The following is a 21,311-nucleotide window of genomic DNA, read 5'->3' on the forward strand; positions in this document are numbered from 1 at the left end:
GTCAGATCAAAACAAAAAGTACACCATTAGAACCGCCTTGTCCGAAACCCCTGTATAGGTAACTTTCTGTCCCTTGTCTTGAACAGCAAGGGAAATATTTTGGCTTGAAAATAAAGAAATTTGACTTTAACCACGTTATTCTCCCCAAACGGGATATTTTTTTCTCTTTTTTTTTTTTTTTCCACAGATAGCTTGGCACTGGAACATCGTAGAGGGTTGTTCAATAGCTCATTTTAAAGGAAATTGATTGGGTTAAAAATCTGTATTAACTAAAATAAATTATTTCTAAAAGAGAATAAATTTTTCCACCAAAAACTGCATTTTTGATGTCTTTTCACACTGCAGTCTTTCAAACATAATCGTATACCAGCGGTAAGATTTGAACCCACGCCTCCGAAGAGACTGGTGGCTAACACCAGTGTCTTGGACCACTCGGCCTAGCTGCCTCTTATAATTTGGGTTGCAGCAGTAGCTAGCAACCTAGTAAGAGACGATCAGTCCCATGCTAAGAAATATAAAAACCCAAAACTCCTAAAAATAGAGTAAGATCAAAACAAAAGTACATCATTAGAACTACCTTGTCTGAAATTTTGAGATATTTCAATTTTGAAGCAATCAAACAGTTCATGGTAATGAACTCTATAGTAATAATAGCTACTTGTCTCAATAGTAACCGAAACTCCTGGAACCAAAATTTTCTTTTTTGGCTTAATCGCTAAAATTATTATGTAAATTGCAAAAATATCTATGATGCCTAATCAGTAATAGTAATTTCTTAATTTAAACAACAAAAATACATGAAAAGTTTATAATTAGTTTTACTTTTTGTCTCCTGGAAGAAAATTTTTTTTCATCTCGGTTCAAAGTTATTATTGTATCCTGGAACCAAACTTTTTTTGGTTTGTAACCCGTTAAGTACGTATCTCCATATTATTGTCTTATAATTGCAATTATTTTAGCTTTTAGTCCAGAATCGCTAAACTTATTATGTAAACTGCAAAAATATTTATGGTGTCTAACCAATAATACTAATTTTGTAATTCAAACAAGATAAATACCTGGAAATTTAAAAATTAGTTTTTTTTTTATGCTAGGTTTTAGATACTCGAAACGGGGTATTGTGTACTTAATAATTTTAAACCTTGAAAAAATATGTTCTCACGCGAGTGGAAAACAAGAAAGAATAACCAAAAAAACTATCAAAATAGAGCAATCCAAATTTCTACTAATAGAAAACTTTACTACACAAAAAATAAAGCTAACATCCTGAAATATAGGAAAAGTTTATTTAAAAGAGATAAAAAGGCCACCGAACGCAATAAAGCTCGAGAACTCGTAAGGATTGCTACTAAGATGTCTTGTGATCCAGAATTTAAGAAAATGAAATATGACAGAGCAAAACAGAGGTATGTTACGGATCAGGGGTATCGAGAAGGGAAAATTGAGACAGCCAAACAAAAGAGGAAGGAACGGTATGATAACGATATAGATTACCGAAAAAAACATAAGAAAAAAGTTGCAACCAGAATAATGGGTAGATACTGGGGTGACAAAAGCTATAATGAAAAATTAAATTCTCTGCAAGGTTGTACCGAAGAACGCATAAGGACAAAGTGAAAAACTACATTCAGAAATACAAGAAGATGGCAAAAATGCAGGCTGATCTTTGTAAATTGAGAAACATTTTACGCATGTTTTATCGGGATCACGAAAAGTATTCAAAATTACAGATTAAAATTCTCTTTGAAAGAGCGGATGCTGTTGAAAAGTCGGCTAGAAATGCTTTGGCAAAGCTTCATAGCAATATCCAAAAGAAATGTTGTCATTTTAATGAAAAGCTTCCAAGGTATGGACTGGCAACTGCGGAACAGTTTATAGATACAATGTAAAATGTTCGACAACACAGTGAATATACAGAGGCGTACTTCTTAGAAACTTCGTATATTAATTTTGGAAGGAGCAATTGCAGTTTATGTAGCAGCAATAATATAATAAAGATCGAACTCTTCCCTATACTAACTTGCATACGCAACTTCACTATAGTTAAGATTACAGTATTTATATTTTTACATTAAAAGACGATCACTGAAATAACAAATCATTCCATGCATTGGACTTAGTTAGCTACTTGATTGTTTGAGTTTCGTCTCTTACTATTTAAAAGAAGAAAAAGCCGTAGGCTTTTTCCTGTTTGTATTTATAGTTAAAAAACGAACTCAAGTCCAAAGAAACTGAACACTGTGGTTCATTCATATTATCTTCATTATTTTAGCTATAATGTAAATAAACAAGTTTTTCCGGGTTGCAGCGGTAGCTAACAACCTAGTAAGAGACGATCACGTCCAATGTTAAGAAATATAAAAACCCATAGTTCCTAACAGAGGAGTCTGATCAAAACAAAAAGTACACCATTAGAACCGCCTTGTCCGAAACCCCTGTATAGGAAAATTACCGTCCCTTGGCTTGAACAGCAAGGGAAATATATTGGCTTGAAAATCCGGGTTGCAGCGGTAGCTAGCAACCTAGTAAGAGACGATCACGTCCAATGTTAAGAAATATAAAAACCCATAGTTCCTAACAAAGGAGTCAGATCAAAACAAAAAGTACACCATTAGAACCGCCTTGTCCGAAACCCCTGTATAGGAAACTTTCTGTCCCTTGGCTTGAACAGCAAGGGAAATATATTGGCTTGAAAATCATGAAAATTGACTTTAACCACGTTATTCTCCCCAAACGGGATATTTTTTCTCTTTTCTTTTTTCTTTTCCACAGATAGCTTGGCACTGGAACATCGTAGAGGGTTGTTCAATAGCTCATTTTAAAGGAAATTAATTGGGTTAAAAATCTATAGTAACTAAAATAAATTATTTCTAAAAGAGAATAAATTTTTCCACCAAAAACTGCATTTTTGATGTCTTTTCACACTGCAGTCTTTCAAACATAATCGTATACCAGCGGTAAGATTTGAACCCACGCCTCCGAAGAGACTGGTGGCTAACACCAGTGTCTTGGACCACTCGGCCAGGCTGCCTCTTATAATTTGGATTGCAGCAGTAGCTAGCAACCTAGTAAGAGACGATCAGTCCCATGCTAAGAAATATAAAAACCCAAAATTCCTAAAAATAGAGTAAGATCAAAACAAAAGTACATCATTAGAACTACCTTGTCTGAAACCCTACTAGATAAATAATGAATGTCATCATAGCTTTATATTAGAGCTATGACGTGAATAGAAAAACACGAAATTATATTGTTGTTTCTGATGACGTCATGAAATAATATCATTGCGCCATGACGTCAATAAAATCATTACGCCTTGACGTCATAATTACTACTTAAGAACGACAAAGATGTAAATTCTCTCATTCTTGATTAGAATAATGGTTAGATCGAAGCAAGCTATACGCAAGTTGAAAAAACAGTACTACACAAACAACAGAGATAGTATCTTGAAAAGAGAAAAGCAAAGGTATTCAACCGACCAGGCGTATCGAGAATTATGTTAAAAGACGATCACTGAAATAGCAAACCATTCCATACATTGGATTTAGCTACTTGATTGTTTGAGTTTGAGTTGTTTGTCCGGGTTGCAGCGGTAGCTAGCAACCTAGTAAGAGACGACAGTGTTGCCAGATTGGGCTAGTTTCCGCCAATTGGGCTAGTAAAATTTCATTTTTGCGGGTAAGATTCCCAAAAACCCGCAACGCGGTTTTTTGGGCTAAAAAACCTTTCATTTTGCTATTTTTGGGCTATATTTACAAAACATGTTTTTTAATTTCGAAATCGACCGAGACACGATGCAAAAGCCAGCGGTCATCATGTCATGTCTGTAGTTGTCATGTAGATTGTCTGTGGCGGAACTGCCGAGCTCCAACGCTCCAACAACTTTCAAAGAAGAACGGACAGAAAAGACCAGTGAGTAGTGTGTGACTCATTCTCTAGCCAAGAAAGTGATAAATCTTGGAACAAGGGGAGAGGTAGAAAAACTTTTTTTTCCTTTATTGATAGGTAAATTGTACTGACCTGCTGTCCGAGTTGCTGTGTCTGTTATGAGCCAAGATTCTGAAGTAACTTAGCTTAGATAAGATAACCATAGTTAAACCATTAGATAACCATTAGATAAACCATAGATAACCATTCTCCAAAGAGAGTACTCAAACGTAACCTCTGCCATTGTCCAGCCCGTCTGACACCAGTAGGGGCCACTAAATTTTGTTGGTACAGGAAGAGGACAGGGTAAATTTGGAATATAGGACCATAATGAGATAGCTAGGAAATAAACATACCATTTGATTCAGAATTCAATCCTCTATCCGAATATAACAATAAATTCCGGCGGAAATTGATTCTAGAAATTTTGAAAATTCTGGAATTTCCAGATTCTGGGATTGGAAAAACCTAGTTTCGGTTTAGTTTTCGGCTCACTCGGTATTCGAGGTCTAGGCCACCCCACCTACAACCCCATGGCCCGCCCCCGAATCCCTTCGTATCCCGGAAAAGCTTGATTTGTAGAATCTAAGGGATGAGTTTCCGCCGGAAATGATTGCTATATTTGGACACAGCATTGAATTTTGAGTCGAATGGTATGTTTATTTTTTAGCTATCTCATTATGGTCCTATATTCCAAATTAACCGAGGACAGATACCGTGAATCTTATTTGCACTATATCTTCCCAAGGCTGGACCAGAAGTGTAAAATTTTTACACAGCTGAAAATATCTGGTCTGCTTTACCTGCTGTGTGAAAATTATTAATTTCTGGTCAAGCATGAAGGAGATATGGAGCAGATAAGATTCACGGTATCTCTCTTCTTCCTATACCATACTATATTGTACACACAGAAGGAGATGTTTATCTGGACTGTGAGCAGAGCATCGTTCGACTGAAAACCATATAGGCTACCTGACCTTAGTTTTTCAGCATTTGCTTAGAGAAGGAACCAGAAAATATTCAGAGTAAATCAGTAAACAGAGGAAAGGCTCAGCTAGACACTAATGTACCAGTATTGAGTTTCTACAGAATTTTTTTAAGATTCATAATAGCAAAATGGACATTGCAAAACTTGTGTTTTGATGGTTGCTTGTTGCTTTTATGTTACCTTACTTCTGCTTAACTCCAGCATCTGGTAAAATAGGAAAAGAGGTTTTAAAGATAAATTAAAGTTTTTTTGTTGATTGCTTCAGTTTGGATTCCTCAATTTCCTTCCCTTTAAATGAGCCGAACAGCTCGTAGCTTGAAATACTTGATGGTTATGGTTACACGAAAGTAGCATAGGGTAAAGGAGCTGGTAGTCGGCCCGGTCAGAGTAGTCGGAAATTCAAAAAAAAAAAATTTTATTAAAAATTTGTCAAACCACATCTTGAGTTGTTTTTTTTTTATGCCAGAATATCAGCAGTGTTGCTGGCCATCAAGGAAAAAAAAAATACAACCTATCTCTTATAAAACTAATGAGTTCTAATTTTATTTCTTTTTGTCTGTCTGGCTACTATGACCGGGCCGTCTACCAGCTCCGTTACCCTAATGGCTATACAAAAACTATATAATTCCTCTTTCTGGCTTACTAAAAATCAGAGGGAAATGGTTAATGGTTATAAAGAACCCTCATACTAAAAATGGGTGACAATTTGTTTATTTTGGTGTAATTGCCAATTTTTTAATAATAATTGCCAACTTGCTAGCTGGTTAGATTGACAATGATGTTGATGGGGTATGTTTTGGATTATCAGACAATATGCCAAATTAAATTATACTTCATGTAAAACTATAACTGTCAGAAGCTTAATATTCTTGAGTGCATGGGACAATCAGAAAAATTCAGTTGATGCAAATCCCCAGTTAGCTTGATGTGCTTGCTAATTAATAATTTCAGGACTTTCTAGCCAAAACTAAGCTTTAAATGAAAGGGTAAAACCTATTCCTGTTTCATTTAAGACTTTTCTGCAGCAGATAGACACAAAAAAGTTGTTCATGCTTTTCCAGCAGTTTGCTTTAGATGGTTAGAACAAGCAGGTGGTTAAAACATCCCTTTTTTCAGATTGTCGCCATGGGAAAATGGGCGAAGTATGCCAAAACATATAATGAAAGGTGGGAGAATGAATTTCCTTGGGTCAGGCAATGCCCAACTGATGAGTCAAAAGCATACTGTACGGCGTGCAGAAAAGAAATTAGGGCTCATCATAATGACCTGTCAGTGCATGCTAGCTCTCAAAAACATATACTGAAGTCAATGCAACAGGTCCCGTCAAAAGGTTGCAAGACACTTGATGGCCATGTGACAGTTTTAAGTGACAAAGTGAAGAAACACGAGCTTGCCATTGCCTGTCACATTGCTTGCCACTCATCTGTTAGAACGGTAGACCACCTAGGAGAACTGATTAATGTCATTATATCTTCAACTGCTACTTCTGCTGCCAAACCAACATATCGACTTAGACTACATCGTACGAAATGCAGTGCTTTGATTGTGCATGTGATTGCACCTAGTCTACTAGAAGAAATAGTGCAAGATTGTAATAACAAGTATTCTTTGATATTGGATGAGTCTACAGATGTTGGAACGCACAAATACATGGCTGTATGTATTAGATTCTTTTGCAATAGAAGGAAGAAAATAGTGACACGTTTCCTAGGACTTGTCGAGATTCAAAGTGCTACAGCTGAGAACCTTTATAATGGACTGAAGGACTTCATTGAAAACAAAATTAAATTGAAGCTGGAGAATATTACTGGACTAGGAACTGATGGTGCCAGTAATATGGTTGGACAGAACTGCTCTTTGTTTACTAAACTAAGGGAGCATAATCCTGATCTAGTTTTGATCAAATGCATTTGCCATTCGTTGCACTTGTGCATGTCAGCAGCAGCTAAAGTTTTGCCAACAAACATAGAGTTTTTGCTAAGAGAGACTTATAACTGGTTCAGCAATAGCCCTCTCAGACGGGAGGCTTATCGTCAAATATACTCCTTGATCAATAGTACGAGAAAAGAGCCAAAGAAGATTTTGCAGCTCAGTGGCACTCGTTGGCTCGCCAGAGAGGCTGCCATTGATATGATTCTTGAGCAGTGGCTTGAGTTGAAGACTCACTTCAAAAGGGCAGCGCAGACTGAGCGATGTTTTACTGCGAACGCGCTTTCGATGATGTACGAGGATGATGTGAACTATTTCTTTTTGACATTTCTGCTTCCTATTACAAAAGAATTCACCAGAATGAGCCTCTTATTTCAGCAGACTTCTGTCGACCCAGCCAAGTTGTTCAAAGATTTTGAATCATTTGTTTCTACATTATTCCGTCGTGTAGTGAGAGGGGCCGAAAAACTGACTACCGCTCAGTTGCTAGAAATAGAAATGATAGAAGAAAACTTTTTAGATGTTACACTTGCTGATCTTGGAACCAATTTCCGTCGAATGTTGATAAACTCGAAAGTTCCAGATGAACAAAAGAGTGAACTTAGAAAAAGATGCTATGACTTTCTGAAGAAATTGTGTGAAGAGGTGAAGAAAAGAGTCCCTTCACACATGAAATTGCTTTCAACTGTGGTTTTGTTATCACCAGAGCACTGTCTGAGTCAGACTCGTTGCAGTTTTGATAACCTACCTTTGTCTCTTCTTGTGCCAGTGCCAGATAAAAACTTGCGGAAAGTGGAACTAATAGAAGATCAGTGGAGAAGACTGCTGTCTATCGACTGGACACTGGTGGTTGAGAAAAGTGAATCTCTCAATTCTGAACAATTTTGGGTCGCTGTGTACAATTACACAAATGCAGGGGGAGAATATTGTTTTAGAGAACTCGCCGCCTCTGTACTCAATATTTTGGCACTGCCAGTGTCGAACGCGTTTGTTGAACGGGTTTTTAGTATAATGAACTGCGTTAAGACAAAAGTTAGGAATAGAATGGGCCTGAAGCTGCTTTCGGCGATATTATTGATTAGAGGGTGCCTTCATGGGGATGAAAAATGTTGTCAAAATTTCATCCCTTCGAAAGCAATGTTTCAAAGGTTCGACAGCTCTATGTATAAGTGCGAAAAAAGTAATGCTGAAACTGAAGATGAAGACATCGCGGTTTTTGAACTGTTAGATGAGTTTTTTGAGGAGTGATAACCCACAGTTGTGTATTTTTTCTGTGGTGCATTTGTTGCTGGATAATATTTTGCTTCTAATTATTTAGACTCAGGGCGTATTTTTCGCTATCATCGGACTCGCTTTAATGATTACGGCTGGACTTCCACCAACTGTCTTCAGTGCAAAAGAATAGAGCCTCATGGCTAGAATAGAGCCTCATGTATTGGATTTCCTTGTATTTCGTAAGTTTTAACCCAGATTAACAATAAAACTTTCTGTAATTGTGGTTTCAGTCTGATTTTCTTTTATTCTAGGTTTTAAAATATTGGATAAAGATTGAATGCCTAACAATACATAATAATTAAGTATACACGCTCCATGGATTAAATGGGTTGATAGAGTGAAGTTGAAACTTAAAACGAACAAAGTTATTACCCCTCTACTTGTGCCGTCATAGATTTACTAGCGCTTTACTGAAAGAAAAAAAAAATGGAAGAAAGGTTGTTCTCTCACTGCTAGAAAAAAACAGCCACTTAGTGGGCTGTAAGTATTATAGATTATCGCCTCTGAGCCTGTTGAGCATATTTACCAGTTAGAGTCGCCTATGATATTCTAATAGATTGGAACAAAAAAGTTCAGATATTAATTTTAATTTTGTTAATAATTCTTCTTGTAATATTACATCCAACTCTTTTTCACTGATATCATGGTATGTAAAAAATAACCCAATGGTCTAAAGAATACATTTCCTTTTTGTTTTCAGGGAAGCACTTGTCAATTTTACGACGTCATACGTAGACGATTTGTTATTTTTGTTCGCTCACAGAGCTCTTTTTTGCTTTTGACCTATCCTTAAGTTTAGGTTATCTGATATGCCAATTGTATCTCTCCTCGTTTTACCCATAACAGCGCTATAATAGGGTTATAATAGCGTTCGCTATTTTTGGGCTACTTTGGGCTATTTTTGGGCTAATGATTGCTCCTCTTTGGGCTATACGTTATGCCAAAAACCTGGCAACACTGAGAGACGATCACCTCCAATGTAAAGAAATATAAAACCCCTAACTCCTAAAAAAAGAGTCAGATCAAAACAAAAAGTATACCATTAGAACCACCTTGTCCGAAACCCATATTAAGGAAATTTATCGCCCTTTGGCTTGAATAACAAAGAAAATATATTGGCTTGAAAATCAAGAAAATTGACTTTTACCACGTTATTCTCCACAAACGGGATATTTTTTTCTTTCCGCTTGATTTTTCTTCTCAGCTAGCTGGGCACTGGAAAATCATAGAGAGCTGTATAATAGCTCATTTTAAAGGAAATTGCAACATCTAGTCCCTTTTGTAATTAAAAATAAAATATTTTTTTAAGTAGAATCAATTTTGTCAAAAAAATTGCATTTTTGATGTATTTTCATGCTTTACATTAAAGAACGATCTTTAGTCCATAGTAACTGAAGTGTTATAAGGAACCATTATATAGATGATGCTTACAGTAATCAAAGGTTACTGTTTACAATGTGTTGAAAATCCGGGTTGCAGCGGTAGCTAGCAACCTAGTAAGAGACGATCACGTCCAATGTTAAGAAATATAAAAACCCATAGTTCCTAACAAAGGAGTCAGATCAAATTCAAAAGTACACCATTAGAACCGCCTTGTCCGAAACCCCTGTATAGGAAAATTTCTGTCCCTTGGCTTGAAACAGCAAGGGAAATATATTGGCTTGAATATCAAGAAAAGTGGAAGCTATTACAACATTCTGCCTAAACGGGATATTTTTTTTTTTATAATAAAGAACGACATCTAGCCCATGTTAACTGAAATATAAATAGGAATTGTGTAATTTTCATCGGTATCATGGCTGTACAGATAGCTGAAACCTAGTAAAGAACGAACCATACCACATATTAGACCAAGTTAGCTGCCTGACTCTCTAGTCCGGGTTGCAGCGGTAGCTAGCAACCTAGTAAGAGACGATCACGTCCAATGTTAAGAAATATAAAAACCCATAGTTCCTAACAGAGGAGTCAGATCAAAACAAAAAGTACACCATTAGAACCGCCTTGTCCGAAACCCCTGTATAGGAAACTTTCTTTCCCTTGGCTTAAACAGCAAGGGAAATATAGTGGCTTGAAAATCAAGAAAAGTGGCAGCTACTACAACATTCTGCCTAAACGGGATATTTTTTTCTTTTTTTTTCTTTTGTTTCCAGAGATAGCTTGGCACTCGAACATCGTAGAGAGTTGTTCAATGGCTCATTTTAAAGGAAATTAATTGGGTTAAAAATCTATAGTAACTAAAATAAATGATTTCTAAAAGAGAATAAGTTTTTCCACAAAAAACTGCATTTTTGATGTCTTTTCACACTGCCAGTCTTTCAAACATAATCGTATACCAGCGGTAAGATTTGAACCCACGCCTCCGAAGAGACTGGTGGCTAACACCAGTGCCTTAGACCACTCGGCCAGGCTGCCTCTCATAATTTGGGTTGCAGCAGTAGCTAGCAACCTAGCAAGAGACGATCAGTCCAATGCTAAGAAATATAAAAACACAAAAATCCTAAAAATACAGTCAGATCAAAACAAAAGTACATCATTAGAACTACCTTGTCTGAAACCCTACTAGATAAATTAGAGCTATGACGTGAATAGAAATACACCAAATTATATTGTTGTTTCTGAAGACGTCATGAGATAATACCATTGCGCCATGACGTCATGAAATAAAATCATTACGCCGTGACGTCATAATTACTATATAAGAAGTGTCAGAACTGTAAATGTTCTCATTCATAATTAGATAATGGTTAGATCAAAGCAAGCTATACACAAGTTAAAAAAACAGTACTACACAAACAACAGAGATAGTATCTCGAAAAGAAAAAAGCAAAGGTATTCAACCGACCAGGCATACCGAGAAGTAATAATTGAGAGAGCAAAACAAAACAGCAAGATGTGTTATCATAATGATGAAGATTATAGACATGCAAAAATTGAGACAGCCAAACAAAAGATCAAGGAACGGTATGGTAATGATGAAGATTACAGAGAAGCAAGAATTGAGCAGGCTAGACAAAAGATCAAGGAGCGGTATCGCAATGATAAACTTCATAGAGAAGCAACAATTGAGACAGCCAAACAAAAGAGCAAGGAACGGTATGATAACGATATAGATTACCGACACAAACATAAGAAAAAAGTTGCTACCAGAATAATGGGTAGATACTGGGGTGACAAAAGCTATAATGAAAAAATTAAATTCTCTGCGAGGTTGTACCGAAGAACGCATAAGGACAAAGGGAAAAATTACATTCAGAAATACAAGAAGATGGCAAAAATGCAGGCTGATCTTCGTAAATTGAGAAACATTTAAGCATATTTTACCAGGATCACGAAAAGTATTCAAAATTACAGATTAAAATTCTCTTTGAAAGAGCGGATGCTGTTGAAAAGTCGGCTAGAAATGCTTTGGCAAAGCTTCATAGTAATATCCAAAAGAAATGTCGTCAATTTAATGAAAAGCTTCCAAGGTATGGACTGGCAACTGCGGAACAGTTTATAGATGCAATGGAAAATGTTCGACAACACAGTGAATATACAGAGGCGTACTTCTAAGAAAATTCGTATATTAATTTTGGAAGGAGCAATTGCAGTTTATGTAGCAGCAATAAAAATATATATACAAGCATACCTATCAACAGCGAAGGAAAAGCAATGTTTTTCAATTATGGCGAAAACGAGCCTGTTAGAGTTATTAGTATATGTGTTTGTAAGACTAATGAGTTAGAACAAATTCCTGGAACACCGACTCAAGAAAAAAGCATTTCTAACTGTGTTTTAAACAGTTCTTTTAGTTCTACTGAATATTTGGCAAAAAATTATCTGTGTAGTAGAACAAACTTTCCTGAAAAGTACGAGACAACTTTTAAAAAATGCTCTGAATCTAGATCTGACAAGGAAATTATGATGGCTGAAGTCACCTATAACAATCTGAGTAAACATTCAAAACCAAAAATTGGGCAGCAGGTTACTTGGCAATGTCACCCTGATATCTGCAAGCCCTATCCGACGGATATTGAATTATGTCAAATTCTTTTTGATATCCTTGAAAATAATATAGCATTAAAGTTTTCAACTGACAAAGTGGTTAATTTCTATCTTGGCGGCTTGGATTATTGTGAAATCAATTACAGGGACACAAGAAAGCATGGGCATTCGTTATACTGTAGCCCAAATGAGGGATGTCAGAGCTATTTGCGTTCTCTAAGGGCACTAGATCCACATTTTCCTGTCTTGAACCATTTCATTAATAGCGTATATAAGGCAGTATCAAAATGTAAGATTATACAACATATTAATCTACTAAAAGTCGAGGGCTCGTACAAGGAACTAAGTCATCATATAGAAGAAGTGTCAAGTAGACTCTGTCGTAATAATAGTCAAGACTTCATCTACGGTGATAGCAATATTAGAGTTTCTGTGGATGAAAATACAATAATAAAATTTTACATTAAAAGACGATCACTGAAATAGCAAACCATTCCATACATTGGACTTAGCTACTTGATTGTTTGAGTTTCGTCTCTTACTCTTTAAAGGAAGAAAAAGCCGTAGGCTTTTTCCTGTTTGTATTTACAGTTAAAAAACGAACTCAAGACCAAAGAAACTGAACCCTGTGGTTCATTCATATTATCTTCATTATTTTAGCTAGGATGTAAATAAACAAGTTTCTTTCTTAAATTTTAAATTTAAAGGATAGTGATTTTAATTCAACACATTAAAAGTTCTCCCTGACGAGGAATCAAACCCCGTTCTCCCATGTAACAAGTAGGCAGTGCTTACCATTAGACTATCGAAGACTTATAAACTGAAAGTTACATATAAGATATGATAATAATTTTTATCCGGGTTGCTGCGGTAGCTAGCAACCTAGTAAGAGACGATCACGTCCAATGTTAAGAAATATAAAAACCCCTTACTCCTAAAAAAAGAGTCAGATCAAAACAAAAAGTACACCATTAGAACCGCCTTGTCCGAAACTCCTGTATAGGTTACATTAAAAGACGATCATTGGAGTAGCATACCACTGCATACATTGGACTTAATTAGCTACTTGATTGCTTGAGATTCGTCTCTTACTATTTCAAAGAAGAAAAAGCCGTAGGCTTTTTCCTGTTTGTAATGATATGGCATAAAACGAAACCCAATTACAATAAAGAACGACACCTAGCCCGTGTTAACTGAAACAAAAAAAGGGTTTATGTAATTTCCAACAGTATCATGGCTGCAGAGGTGTCTGAAACCTAGTAAAGAACAAACCATTACAATAAAGGACATTTCAGGTTAAAGATTGATCATTGATGCCATAATCATAGTTTGTAGCCAGGTCGTCTCTTACTATTCCAAAGAAGAAAAAGCCTTAGGCTTTTTCCTGTTTGTAATAATATAGTAAAGAATGATAAGATGTTATAATAAAGAACGAACTCTTATACTATACATAAATGATCGAAATAGGTCATTATAAATGGGAATATTTTACAGGTTGCAGTGGTTGCTAGCAACCTAGTAAGAGGTGATCACGTCCAATGTTAAGAAATATAAAACCCAAGTGAGATCAAAGAAAAAGTACAACATTAGAACTGCCTTGTCAAAAACCCTTATATAGGAAACTTTCTGTCATTTGACTTTAACAGCAACAAGGGAAATATATTGGCTTAAAAATCAAGAAAAGTGACAGCTACTACACCATTCTGCCTAAAAGACATCTTTATTCTTTCTCTTTCTTGCTGTCTTTTTCAAAGATAGCTTGGCACAGAAACACCTGTTCCATGGCTCATTTTAAAGGAAATTAATTGGGTTAGAAACCTTGTGTAACTAAAACAAATTATTTTTAAAACAGAGCAAATTTTTCCTCTAAACATGGCATTTTTCATGTCTTTTCACACTCCTGTCTTTTCAAATATATTTGATTTTTGAAGCAGTCAAACAGTTCGTTGTTACTTCCAATGTTACTTCCAATTACTTCCAATGTTAGAAGATCACTTCCAATTTTAAGAAATACAAAAACCCATACCTCCAAAAAAAAGTTTCAGATATAAACAAAAAGTACACCATTAGAACCGCCTTGTCCGAAAACCCCGTAAAGAAACTTTCTGTCCCTTGGCTTGAACAGCAAGGCAAATATATTCTCTTGAAAATCAAGAAAAGGGGCGACTACTAAAAAATTTTGCCTAACCGTCATATTATTTTTTCTTTCTTTCTTTTCAACAGATAAATTTGCACTGGTGTAGCTATAAAAATAAATTTACATTAAGCAACGACTGTAGCCCATAGTAACTGAAGTATCCGGGTTGAAGCCGTATAGCAGCCTAATAAGAGACCATCACGCTCCATGGGAAAAACTAAAATAACCCATAACTCCTAAAAAGTCTGGTCGGAACAAGAAATACACTATTAGAGCAGCCTTGTCCGAACCCCCTATAAAGAAAACTTACCGTCTCTTGGGTTGAACAACAAGGAAATTATATTGGCTTGAAAATCATGAAAAGTGGCTGAAACCACGATATTCTGCATATTCGGCATCTGTTTTCCTTTTTTGGGGGTTGCAGCGGTAGCTAGCAGCCTTGTAAGAGACGATCACGTCCAATGTTAAGAAATACAATTAACAATAACGCCTAAAAATAGAATCAGATAACAATAAAAACGACACGGTTAGAACCGCCTTGTCTGAACCCCCTATATAGGAAACTTTCTGTCCCTTGGCTTGAACAAATAGGCAAATATATTGGCTTGAAAGTCAAGAAAACTGGCAGCTACTAGAGCATTCTGCCTATACGGCATCTTCTTTTTTCTTTTTCCTTTTTTTCTTCCACTGATAGCTAGGCACTGTAACATCGGAGAGAGTTGTACAATGGCTCATTGTTAAAGGAAATTAACGGAGTTAAAAATCTTTTGCATTTAAAACAAATAATTTTTAAAATAGAACTAATTTTTCTATGAAAAACTACAAATTTCATGTTAAAGATTGATCAATGATGTCATAATCATAGATTGTAGCCAGGTCGTCGCTTACTATTCCAATTAAGAAAATACCACAGGCATTTTCCTGTTTGTAATTTCACGTCAAACAAAGACCAGATCAGATCAGACCGAGAACAGACCAGATCAGATCGAGATATCAGTAGCAGGCATCACCGAGATATATCGGCAACAAATCAGAATCCACTGAGGACGGATATTATTTACCTGGGTTTGGAGGCACGTTGCATAAAGGATCAGTCAAGTTAATCATAAATGTAAAGCACGATGTTTAAACTTAACATGAACAGAAATTATCTGATTTATTAGAGGGGCTTCTGCCCTACTCAATCCCCCAATCTTTACGCTAAATCTTTACTATCATTTTCCGGAATGTACATAAAGAGTCACATTGTCAGATGGTAATTGCAATTGTTTTATTTATCGGTCGCCTTTAAAACTTTTGAACGGAAAATAGTACTTTTTAAAGCAGATACAACTGAGCCCGCTGATTCTCAAAAGATTGTGATGAAAAGTGTTCGACTGTTTATGAATTTCCACTCGTGTCAGAGCATTAATTTTGGAAGCAGTGGAGTGAAAAAAAGAGTCAATCTTTAACATAAAAAGCGATGATCTAAGGTGAGTGTCAGTCTCTCTATTTTATGGATACTATTTTTTTAAGTCTTACATCGGTCTTTACATTGTTAGAAAAAAATCTTTTAATTTTTAAGTTTCTATATCCGGGTTGCAGCGGTAGCTAGCAATCTAGTAAGAGACGATCACGTCCAATGTTAAGAAATATAAAAACCCATAGCTCCTAAAAAGGAGTCAGATCAAAATAAAAAGTACACCATTAGAACCGCCTTATCCGAAACCCGTATAAAGGAATTTACCGCCTTTTGACTTGAATAACAAAGAAAATATATTGGCTTGAAAATCAAGGAAATTGACTTTAACCACGTTATTCTCCACAAACAGGATATTTTTTTTCTTTTGTTTCCAGAGATAGCTTGGCACTGGAACATCGTAGAGAGTTTTATAATAAAGAACGAATATTTTACCGAGTATCTACTAATAACCATATATGACGTAATAAGTGACATGACGTAATATCTAAAACCTATTGTGTACTAATAACCATATATGACTTAATGAGCGACGTGACGTAAAAATTGAAAAAACTAATTTTTATTTTATTTTCGTTTTTAGTTCAGAATCGCTAAAGTTATAAACTGCAAAAATATTTATGGTGTCTGAACAATAGTTTTAATCTTTTAGTTTAGACTAGAAAAATACCTGAAAATTTAAAAAATAGTTTAATTTTTTGTCAGGTTCTTGATACTTGATACGTGACTTAGACATTCAACTAATGGTTACATAATGGTTTCAATCAAGCAAGCTACACGCGAGTTAAAAAAACAGTACTACAAAAAAAACAGAGATAGCATCTTGAAAAGAGGAAAGCAAAGGTATTCAACCGACCAGGCGTATCGAGATGCGAAAATTGATAGTGACAAACAGCGTTATTATAATGATGTAGTTTATAGACATGCGAAAATTGAGACAGCCGAACAAAAGATTAAGGAACGGTATGATAATGATGAAGATTACAGAGAAGCAACAATTGAAACAGCCAAACAAAAGAGCAAGGAACGGTATGATAACGATATAGATTACCGAAACAAACATAAGAAAAAAGTTGCTACCAGAATAATGGGTAGATACTGGGGTGACAAAAGCTATAATGAAAAAATTAAATTCTCTGTGAGGTTGTACCGAAGAACGCATAAGGACAAAGGGAAAAATTACATTCAGAAATACAAGAAGATGGCAAAAATGCAGGCTGAACTTTGTAAATTGATAAACATTTTACGCATGTTTTATCGGGATCACGAAAAGTATTCAAAATTACAGATTAAAATTCTCTTTGAAAGAGCAGATGCTGTTGAATTTCATTTAAGAACGTTTTTTTAGTAGTTAATATGCGTAACTTACGAATTAACTTACGTAACAAACTTCTGTATTCATATATTTTTAAAACGCATATTAGGGGGTTCGCCTCCTCGTCAATACCAGAAACCTACAATAATTGAACTGTTTTCAATAAATTGTAAATGAATTGCCCAGATGATGGCAATTACTCTAAAAGATCTTAATCTAAGCCATCATTAGTAGTATGTCTTAACCTCCCGAATTTTTAGGAATCTGGGCTTCCAGTTTCGAGAATCTAAATTCTGGTTGGTATTATAGCGCCTTACTACACTAGTGGGCATTCACTTCTGGATTTTTGATAATCACGGCTTTTAGGTACTGAAAAGCTCAAAATCTGGAAGCCAGATTGCAGGAAATCAGGGATTTTATCAAGGGAAGTCGCGAATAAAGCTTTTCATCGCGAGCACAAATCGTCGCTTTTCAATCCGCGGCAACACTGAGCTTGAAATGAATTGTTTATCAAATACTTCTTGAAGATAATGACCGCAAAACCGATTTTATTGATCAGCTTTTTAATTTGTTTTATTGTATTAACCTGATCGTTGAAGCGATTGGCAACAATAAATAGTTTGATGGACATTTATTACCAATTTTTCCCACTTCATACCCTGGAAATCGACGACTTGACAATAAGTAGCAGAAAGTCTTACCTTTGCGTGCCTCTTAATTATAATTAAAAAAAAAAAAAAAGAAAAAACAGCCCAGACTTTTACGGCTGAGCCCAAAAACTGGATGGATGTCGGTAGCAACCCTATATAAATAGCTTTACCTAATTCTATGAAGATAATATTGTCTCTTCCCTGCTCTTATGCTGCTGCTGAGCGGTTAATCCATTTCTAGACCCCCCCTCCCAAAAAAAAGACAACTTTGGAATAAGTTAAGATTCAAAGGCTGTTTTTGGTGCTCGTGAAAGGGGATCAGTACGTGCCAAATCCAATCGTATGATTTGCTGGTCTTCCCAACTGAGCAAGCATGCAATCGGAAGAAAAATGATTAATTTTTTCACATTTTCCATAGTTGTGCTATTAATGCCAAACTTCGGAGTATGCTAACGAAGTTGAATACAAAATCAATAGTAAGGTTTTATTTTTTGATATTAGTTAAGCGGTCTTCAATCAATTTCGATTATTCTTCTTATTGAAGGCTGTATCAGAAGCTACTTGAAAATTTTTTATTTAGGTATCTCAGAATGCTTTATGTACTTTTGACTACATTATCCTTCTAGCCTCAACAAGCTCCAACTGAAAAATTCCCCTCCTCCCTCTGAGACTTCCCCCGCGGAAACGCTCCCCCGAGCCGTCCTCCCTGCCCACATCGCACCCAACCCAGAGCCCGTGCAAAATAAGTACCATGTAGAACAGGTGTCTTAAGGGATATCAAAAGCAATTTCAGGACAGGGAATGGTCAGTCTCCAATCCCATGGAAGGATCCTCCCACGCAACAAACAACCGTTTTAGGCTGAGCTAAAAAATTTGATGGACCTCGGTAACAATCCTTCGTTTAGATCTTTACCTACGTCTATGCAAACACTGATGTCTCTTCTCCACTCTTATGCTGCAGTTGAACGGCAATTCTAATTTAGGAACACAAAAACCCAAATTTGGAAAAAGATAGATTTGGAGGCTGTTTTTGGCACTTCAGTTAGACCGAATCTAAAGGAAGCAAAATTCCCAGAAACCTACAATAATTGAACCGTTTTCAGTAAATTGTAAATGAATTGCCCAAATGATGGTAAATATTCTAAAAGAACTTGATCTAAGCCATTATTAGTAGTATGTCTCTACCTACTGAATTTTTTGGAGTCTGGGCTTCCAGTTTCGAGAATCTAAATTCTGGTTGGTATTATAGCGCCTCACTACACTAGTGGGCATTCACTTCTGGATTTTTGATAATCACGGCTTTTAGGTACTGAAAAGCTCAAAATCTGGAAGCCAGATTGCAGGAAATCAGGGAGGTGACGACCCAATTTTATCAAGGGAAGTCGCGAATAAAGCTTTTCATCGCAAACACAAATCGTCGCTTTTCAATCCATGGCAACACTGAGCTTGAAATGAATTGTTTATCAAATACTGCTTGAAGATAAAGACCGCATTACCGATTTTAGTGATCAGCTTTTTAATTTGTTTGATTGTATTGACCTGATCGTTACAGCAATTGTCAACAATAAATAGTCTGATGGACATTTATTCCTAACTCAGACCCTGGAAATCGATGACTTGACAAAAAGTAGCAGAAAGTCTTACTTTTGCGTGCCTCTTAATTAGAAGTAAAAAAAAAAAAAAAAAAAACAGCTGGCACTTTTTCGGCTGAGCCCAAAAACTGGATGGATGTCGGTAGCAGCCCTATGTTAATTTCTTCACCTAATTCTATGAAGATACTGTTGTCTCTTCCTTGCTCTTATGCTGCTGCTGAACGGTTAATCCATTTCTAGACCCCCCCTCCCAAAAAAAGACAACTTTGGAATGAGTTAGTTATAATTACATTAAAAGACGATCGTTGGATCTGGGTTGCAGCCGTAGCTAGCAACCTAGTAAGAGACGATCACTTCAAATGTCAAGTTTGGATCCATCCGGAGAAACATCAAATACAGAGATAATGAAGAGTATTGTCAAAATACTATCAAGTCTGCATCAATCCGGAGAAACATCAAATACAGAAATGACGAGGCTTATCGCCTGAATACTATCAAGTCTGCATCGATCCAGAGGCACGAGTGATGATTTGTGTCGGAGAAATCATATTGAAAAGGATACTGTTTACAATATGTTGAAAAGATACAAAGGGATTAATTTTTTTTTAGGAACAGATGAGAAAACAAGAAAAAAGTGATTAAATTCTACTATAGTTTCTCTAAAAGCCGCAGGTTGACGAAAAACACACAATCTTGCTTCATAAGCCAGTCCAAGCACAATTCGACTCTGGCAAATAACAGGCGAACCAATTTATCTCAGTTCAGGATCGCAAAAGTTATTATGTAAAATGCAAAAATATTTATGGTATATGAGTAATAATTTAAGTTTTTAAGTAAAACTAGAAAAATACCTGGAAATTTTAAAATTAGTTAACTTTTTTGTTAGGTTCTAACTACCTGACGCAAGATTTAATGTGAATTTCCGTAACAAAAATTGATTTTTCTTATTTTAGTTTTCAGTTCAGGATCACTAAAGTTATTATGTAAGATGCAAAAATACTTGTGGTGTCTGAGCAATAATTTCAATATTTAAGTAAAGCTAGAGAAACACTTGGAAATTTTTAAATTGGTTTCGTTTTTTTCTAGGTTCTAACTACTCGACAGGTGGTTTTATGTGAATTGAAAAATAAACACTTATAAAATAATGGTGTCGAAACAGATAGACAAAGAAAAAGAGACACAGCTTGACCTGTTAAATTCAGATCTGTCTTGTAGCATTTGCACTGAGGTATTCGTGAAACCGGTTAAACTGCCATGCACGCATATATTCTGCAAAACTTGTATCCTTCAATGGGGACTGAACCGAAAGGATTGCCCCCATTGCGGAGCGAAGTATGAAAAAGTGTCCTGTGAAGATGCTCTTTTAGCAAGCATTATAGAAAAACTCATTGGATCTACTTATGCTGATAATGAAAAAGACAAAGAAAAAGAGACACAGCTTGACCTGTTAAATTCAGACCTGTCTTGTAGCATTTGCACTGAGGTATTCGTGAAACCGGTCAAACTTCCATGCTTGCATACGTTCTGCAAAACTTGTATCCTTCAATGGGAACAGAACCGAAAGAATTGCCCCCATTGCAGAGCGAGGTATGAAAAAGTGTTCGGTGAAGATGCTCTTTTAGCAAGCATTATAGAAAAACTCATTGGATCTACTTATACTGATAATGAAAAAAAAACGAAGAGATGAACTTACCAAGTCATATACTGACCTCGAAAAGCAACTTCTTTCGTCAATATTGTAAATAGCGCAAATATATGGCTTGAGTGGAAGGAACTCTGGAAATCAGGGAGAACTGCTGGAATCAATAATTCAATTAAGATCGTTCATACAGTCCAATTCGCATTTCCTATACCTTTTTTCGCAAATATAGTAATTAATTCCCATATACCATCATTAAACCTACCATTGAATCCTAATAGCCAAAAACTTGGCTGTTAACCATTTCACAGAAAAGTCCAATTAACCTATGAATACAAGACAAAACATGAATATAAGCCCTCCAGCTGAAAACCAGTATTTCTATAAAAAGACCATCTTTGAACATATAATAT

General features: G+C 35.9%; 1 pseudogene across 1 annotated transcript in view; it reads left to right on the top strand.

Moving 5' to 3' along the window:
- Positions 1-21,311, top strand: part of LOC148949987 (diphthine methyl ester synthase pseudogene) — a 163,201-nt pseudogene that overhangs the window by 64,387 nt on the left and 77,503 nt on the right. The window lies entirely within an intron of this gene.

The sequence above is a fragment of the Artemia sp. Qi Xiang Cuo genome, chromosome 7, assembly GCF_049724085.1.
Source record: "Artemia sp. Qi Xiang Cuo chromosome 7, ASM4972408v1, whole genome shotgun sequence".
Lineage (NCBI taxonomy): Eukaryota > Metazoa > Arthropoda > Branchiopoda > Anostraca > Artemiidae > Artemia > Artemia sp. Qi Xiang Cuo.